Consider the following 7,114-nt stretch of genomic DNA (forward strand, 5'->3'; position numbering starts at 1 on the left):
AACAGTTAAAAGAATTGTCAAAAGATAAAATCAATCGCTCCAATTTTGGAAGGTCAACACGAGCATAATTCAGCCTTTTATCAGCATCAAAGGCTGTAGCGATCGTAACTGGGGCTACGTTGTCCAAATCAAAGTCAAGCGGAGGGTGGTGTTCGTCGATAGTAGTAAGGGGATATTCACAGACACGTATTGAAGAACATGTAGATGCAGCTGGCCAATTTGCGTAAATTAGGTCAAGTATTCGCCCCGATGAGTTAGTATTGAAGTTAAGCTGGTATAGTCCACTCTGATGCAAACCATCAACGAACTGGACACTGCGCGCAGAGCGTGCATGAGGCTCATAGAAATCAAAAGCAGCTCCATTTTCCTCTGACGCCGATGTCCAGGATAGCGTAGACTGTTTGAAATCACCAATAAGCATGAATCTGTCTCTCGGACCAAGAGTAGTGCAGATATTAGCAACGAAGTCGATCAATGCACTTATTTTCTCCTCATTCATGCTATGGTGAGGAGGCAGGTAGGCAGCGGCAATAAACAAACGGTGGTCGCATAACTGAATACATACGCAAGTGAGTTCTAACAGTTGCGGCAACATAGGAACCACATAAGAGAGAAGAGAAACGTTGCATGCAATTAAAACACCACCCCCACGAGAGTGAGAGCTGTTAGTGGCATCCCGGTCGCATCGGTAAACACGATACTCATCTCCTAGCAGGAGAGCGGTGGGAATACAGGGATCGAGCCAAGTTTCAGTGAGTACCAATACATCGTATTCCGTCTCAAGAACCGACAAACGGAACTCATCGGCTTTAGAACGCAGGCCACGCACATTCTGATAGTACACAGTGATACAAGCCGCTCGATCAGTGGGTGCTTGTTGCATAGTGTTAGTAGGCGCTGGGGTGTTGCATTTTAGCGAGCTTATCGTAGAAGGTGAGTGTATTCCCATCCGGCAAAATGAGTGTATTTTTTGAGTGATTTGAGTACCCTCCCCCGTTAGCAGTTACTCTTGGAGGAATGAGTTACACCCTCGCGCGAGCCCTCCCCCTCCCCACCCGTAACGCACGGTGCGCTCTGCAGTTCTCAATGTGTTTGTAGATGTTCTTTCCAGTCATGCTACAAACACATCTAAAGATAGTTGTTTCTTTCGTTTCTCGTTAGCTTTCATGCATAGACACGATCGCAAATACGCACTTATTCAAACAACAAACACAATCACGGTCATTTTTTATTTCATTAAACACTTTATTGAAACATAAATTACACTTTCACAACACATTTAGAATCTATCATACTCACGAATGGCGTCATACTGCAAAGTACCGGGTCGAGCCAGGCTGCGGGAAACTTGTCGACAATCTGCGTTGCCTCTGTTCAGCAAATTCTTACCTGTCGATCCACGCACTGCATGTGCGTCTGTGCACACTGTTTATTCACTTCACACTTCACCAAAACACACCGGCGCACGAGACTTTGAACGAAATGCGCATCAGCGCACAAACACTGCGCGCGGGACTTAAAACAAAACGCGCACAACCATCTCCGGCAAAGCGTCGCGCTGTACTGGTAGTTTTGTACGCGTAGGAGTGGGGGGGGGCATACGGAGCGATGGTTCGATGCTGTAGTGTAAGCGAGAGAACACGATGTGACGAGCAGCTCAAAGTTGTTGAGCTCGCTGAAAGAAGACACACACATTCACAGACGGCTTGTCAAAGCACGGTATTTGTATTGGTGTTAGTGAAGCGCGCGTGTAAAACAGAATGCGAACTCTCATCGCAGCGCGTTTCTCCTTGCTTCCTCAAGCTTCCTCATATCCCTCGGCCTGAATCACTCAAAATTTGGGGTCTCATTGTTTGCTTGGTTGTGTTTGTTGTCGAAGGATTTGCTCGAGCCGTATGCGCAAAATATGGCTGCGCTGCTGTAGTGCGGTTACTTCGGAAAAAACTGAACCAGTGTAGTTTGAAGTGTTTTTGAACGTGACGTGGACGGAAGAGTGGGTGAAGGGAGAGTGCAGTTCATATCGGTTGGTGATTGTTCGGTTTGTGTTGGTGCGGGTTCATGGATATGTACAGGTGAGTATGGATTATTGTGGGGATTATTGTGTTGGGTACAAGGCTGCTGTGGTGCCGGTGAGTGTTGAGTGCGAGGTTGTAGTGGTCCCGGTGTCTGCTGAGTACGGGGTTGTTGCGGTACCGGTGTGTAAGTGTTCGTGTGTTGTGTGCGTGAATGTAGAGATCGCGGCGGGAGCGAGATGAACTCACGCACACCGAGCCCGACCGGCCAGGAGGCTGCGTTAAGTGCCTTACTACGAAGGGCAGCAGGGATTCTGACCTTGAACGATACAGCACTCAATGGGCTAGGAACCGTTCCTGCTTTTAGCAGACTAAAAGCAATTACGTCTGCAGTGTCCAACTGCAAACACACCAACGAGACAACTTGCTCTATGGTGACGGACGCAGCCAACCTTGAAAGATGCAGCCACAAATAATCGGTTCTTGGTGTCTGTGAAACAGTTGGTATTGAAGCGGAGGTTGTATTAGTACCTGTTATTATTGGTGGTAGTGAAGGACGATCGATCCGGTGAGTGTTGAATTGTCGTAATGATTGAACTAATTCCTCCAGTTTGACTTAACTTTTATGATAATGCTTATTTTTTCACTTACTAATCACTCACTTTAACACGTTAACACTGTTTTAATTTTTTTTCCGCTTTAATTAATGTTTAGTACTATGAATAAAAGCTTTACTTACATTAATAAATTCATGCTTCACCCTTCTCTCGGGGCTGGTTGCTTCGCCTCCTCTGACGGGGTTGGTTTCTGTTGCTCGGGCCTCCGGTGATTTTTTTTCCTTCTCGGTGTGTCGGCGTTGTCCCTTTCCTCCGGCGGCGAGTTATCGGCTGCTACCGGCTACTTAGGTGGTCGTACACACGGCTGCTACTGCGATCGGGAAAATGTTCTAAGCACGGTGTGATTACGCTCTTTCACGATCACTACTCGTCACTTGATTTTCACTTCACTAGAGGTCCCTATTCGGGCGCCAGTTAATCTTTATCTAGACCGATTGGCCATAAAAAAAGATTTTTTATTTTACACAAACAGGATTACTCCTGACTAAAGCTAAACTATGAACTAAATCTGGCTGATTCTGGACTTCAACTGCCTAAACCTAACAAACTAACGTTCTAACTAGGCCACTGGTTGCCGACTGCATTGGTCCGCTCCCACGGTTGGTCCGCGTGTCGCATTTCTTGTGCATGTCGCCGTCGTCCGCTCGTTACCGGTGTAGCATTACATCTTCGTCTGCTCGTGGCCAGTGTGGAATGCCAGCTTGCAGTCTTGTCTTTTAGCGGGTTGGTCTAACTGTATTGTGGGGAGGGAGCTCAGTTGGTTCGAAAGTTATTTAAAAGACAGAACTCAGAGAACTTTATTTGGTAACTCTGTATCAAAGCCTATAGAAAACACCCTTGGTGTTCCACAAGGTGGTGTTCTTGGACCAATTTTGTTTATCATGTATATCAATGACATGAAACAGGTTTTGAAGGCTTGTGAGATCAATCTTTTTGCCGACGATACTGTTCTGTTTATCTCGCACAAAGATATCAAACAAGCAGAGTCTCTGATTAATATCGATTTAAACGCTCTGGATGGATGGCTGAAGCACAAAAAGCTGGCATTAAACATTAACAAGACTTGTTACATGGTGATGTCATCGGGTGTATTGGACGAACCTCCATCTATTGTGATAAATTCGGAACGAATCGAAAGAGTTAGATAGGCTAAATACTTAGGGGTAATCCTAGATGACAGGTTAAAGTTCCACACTTACATTGACTGGGTCATCGCTAAAGTGGCTAAGAAGTGTGGAGTAATAAGTAGATTGGCGAAGGATCTCGACTTCTTTGGGAAAGTTCACCTCTACAAATCATTGGTATCGCCGCACTTTGATTTTTGCTCGTCCATTCTGTTACTTGGCAACAAGGGGCAAATTAAAAGGCTTCAAAGGTTGCAAAATCGCATCATGAGGTTATTACTAGGGTGCGGTCGACGTACGCCGACCGCTGTTATGCTAGATATGCTTCAATGGATGTCGGTAGAGCAGAGGATTGTATACCAGACCATGATCTTTATTTTTAAAATGTTAAAAGGCCTGTTGCCTGGGTATCTGGGGGAGAGCATAATTCGGGGGTACGACGTCCACCGGCACTGCAAACGCAGGGCTAATGAGCCGAGGGTGCCCAAATTGCAGTCACAAAGTGCCAGACACTCTTTGTTCTTCAAAGGGATTCAACGGTACAACAGATTACCCGGAGAAATTAAGAATGCGAGAAACTTATTTGATTTCAAACGTAAGTGCGTCATTTATGTTAAGCAAACTGTGTAACGTGAAATATGTGTAGATGTCCTACGTCACTATGTAATGTGTAACTACAGTTGTCATCACGATCTTGATGATGATGATAAGATTTTTTCTTTACATATGAAAATTTAAATTAGAAAAAAATATATAAGAAAGAGACAACATAGGTTTGAGACACACGCGCGTTGAAGTGGACATTCGGGATCTATTTGGAGGAATTTAAGGTTTGCACACGGTCTGGGAGGTCACAATAAGATTCACTCATTGATGATTGTAAGTGGCCAATTCCAGATACATTAGGTTCACCTGCTTCGGAAGGTAGTGCCCAAGAGCCAACCATTGGCACTAGTGGAACTGGCCATATGCATGTTGCAGTTGTGTTCCGATAAGTAGTGCGCCGGATCCACTAGTTGGTTTTTGGCGAGCTACGTAAGGGATACATTAAATTCTCCTGCTTCGGAAGGTAGTGCCCTGGAGCCAGCCATCCGTGCCAGAGACCCAGAGCAGCGGTTGGCACTAGTGGAACTGGCCATATGCATGTCGCAGTTGTGTCCTGATAAGTGATGCGCCGGATTCATTTATTGGTTCTTGGCGGACTACGTAAAGGATGCTAGGGAATACCATTGTATTCGATGGAGTATGACCCGTTTTTTATTGGTGAAACTATGTTGGTCATCTTGGGTGTGTGTATGACTCGGACAGTTCCTCTGAGAGTTTTCCGAATCATCACCATAATCCTAAGTATTTGTAGTTATTTATTTTTTCTATTGATTTTACTTTTATTCTTATTTTTATATTATTTTTTTTTCGTATAAAAAATCGTGAATTTAGTTTTTTCTGTGTTAATTTTAGGTTTTAAATCATCTGTTATGTCAGAAAACTCTTTTATGATATCTTGTATTTTTGTTTGTAGCATGTGATGACTATGACTTTGTGTAATAATTGCAAAATCATCCGCATATTGAATTATTTGTATTCCCAACCTATTTATTTTGTAATGTATGTCTTTAGTATATATATATATTTAATACAGCGCCTACCACAACTATATGGACAGTCGTTTATCGTGATTTACGGAAAATCCATAAGAGATAGACAAAAACAGTGAATGTGTGAGTTGTGAAGAATACTATTTTACATCTTCGTATATTTTTTTCAAAATTTTTTAACACGTTTTTACAAGACTCATAACGAAAAGACAAATTTATGGTCGTACCATAACTACAAAGACACTTCGAAAAACAGGTTTTATGTGCTAACTAACGCATTTAAAAATCGTTCAAAAATTTAAATAACATATGATTGAAAGGTTCTAAAGGAATATACTTTTGAACGATTTTTAAAAAGTGTTTTTATAACTTATTTTGAGGTTTTATAAGTTTTATTAGAGTAATTATAAAAATAATGTTTTTTAAATATAAAAAACATCACACCAAACATTTTTTTTTCGCCTGTACGTCTTTCTTTCGTTCTAAATTCAGCTATTCCTTTATTCGTGTTCATTCGTGTTATTTTCCTTGCTTTTGTAATTGTTGAATTTTTTTCTCAGTTCATTTTTGTGTCTCCATGCTTCTATATTTTCTGTTTCTATGTTCCAGTATATTTTTGTTTTTTTGTCGATGTTATTTTGTTGGATTTTATTACTTTTTAAAATTTATATGCTGTCGTGGTTTCTTGTACCTCTATTGCTTCTATTTCTTTGAAAAATTTTGGTTTATTTGTGTATGTTACTGTGTGTTCCTGTATTATTTCATTTATTTTTGTTATTATGGTTTTGTGATTTGTTGCACCCATATGATGTTCTGTAACTGTTCTTTTACACTTATCTATTATATCTTACGATATGATAGTAAAATCGACAGCTGTGTCTCTTTTGTTTCTATCAGTGGGTTTTATTGTTTTTTTCATGTTTGTGTAATAAGCATAAATTTGTGTCATTTAATTAATTTAATAAAAGTTCACGGGTTCAAGCCCCAAATGGACCGTGCCGCCATACGTAGGACTGACTATCCTACTATGGGGGGATCAATAAGTCACTGAAAGTCAAACCCACAAGTGGTGCAGGCAGGCCTTGACCGGCAACGGTTGTTGAGCCAAAAGAAAAAAAAAAGTTCACTTTACTATCATTTGTTGGGTTCCCCCATATTTTGTGATGACAGTTTAAATCTCCTGTTATTATATGTTTTTGATTTCCTGATCTGTTGTGTAGTAACTTACTAACATTTTCTCTGAATCTATAAATTTTTAATTGGGGTGACATGTATACACTGACTGTATATATGTATATGTATATACTGATGAAATAACTTCGAAGTTTTTATTTAACAAGTTTTTCTTTTATATACGACCGTTCTCGTCAATGGATGATTTTCGACTAACTAAATGAATCGATCGTTCCTAAATATATTAAAATCTACTTCGATTATACGGCTACTTCGTTTACACCCCCTCTCGATCGTTCAACCCAAGTTTCTTCCTCAACTATGAATCAACCAGATGCCTTATTGGAATGTAGCATCGGAAGGGTTCGAATCAATTTCATTACCTTCAATCCAACATCCTGTAACATTCCCAAGAATTGCCTCAACAAACCAGCAAGAGCTTCAGGCAGCTTTCCATAAAGAAATGCTACTTCAAAATCAGGGCTTGATGTTAACGATTCACCTTTGATAGCTTTCTTCCTAATTTCACAATTATAACGACTTACGTTTGCGCTGAGTTTTGAAGTTATCGGTTCTTCCCTTTCGCCACTTTC

Source organism: Anopheles merus, unplaced genomic scaffold, assembly GCF_017562075.2.
Source record: "Anopheles merus strain MAF unplaced genomic scaffold, AmerM5.1 LNR4000009, whole genome shotgun sequence".
In the NCBI taxonomy this organism is placed as follows: Eukaryota; Metazoa; Arthropoda; class Insecta; order Diptera; family Culicidae; genus Anopheles; species Anopheles merus.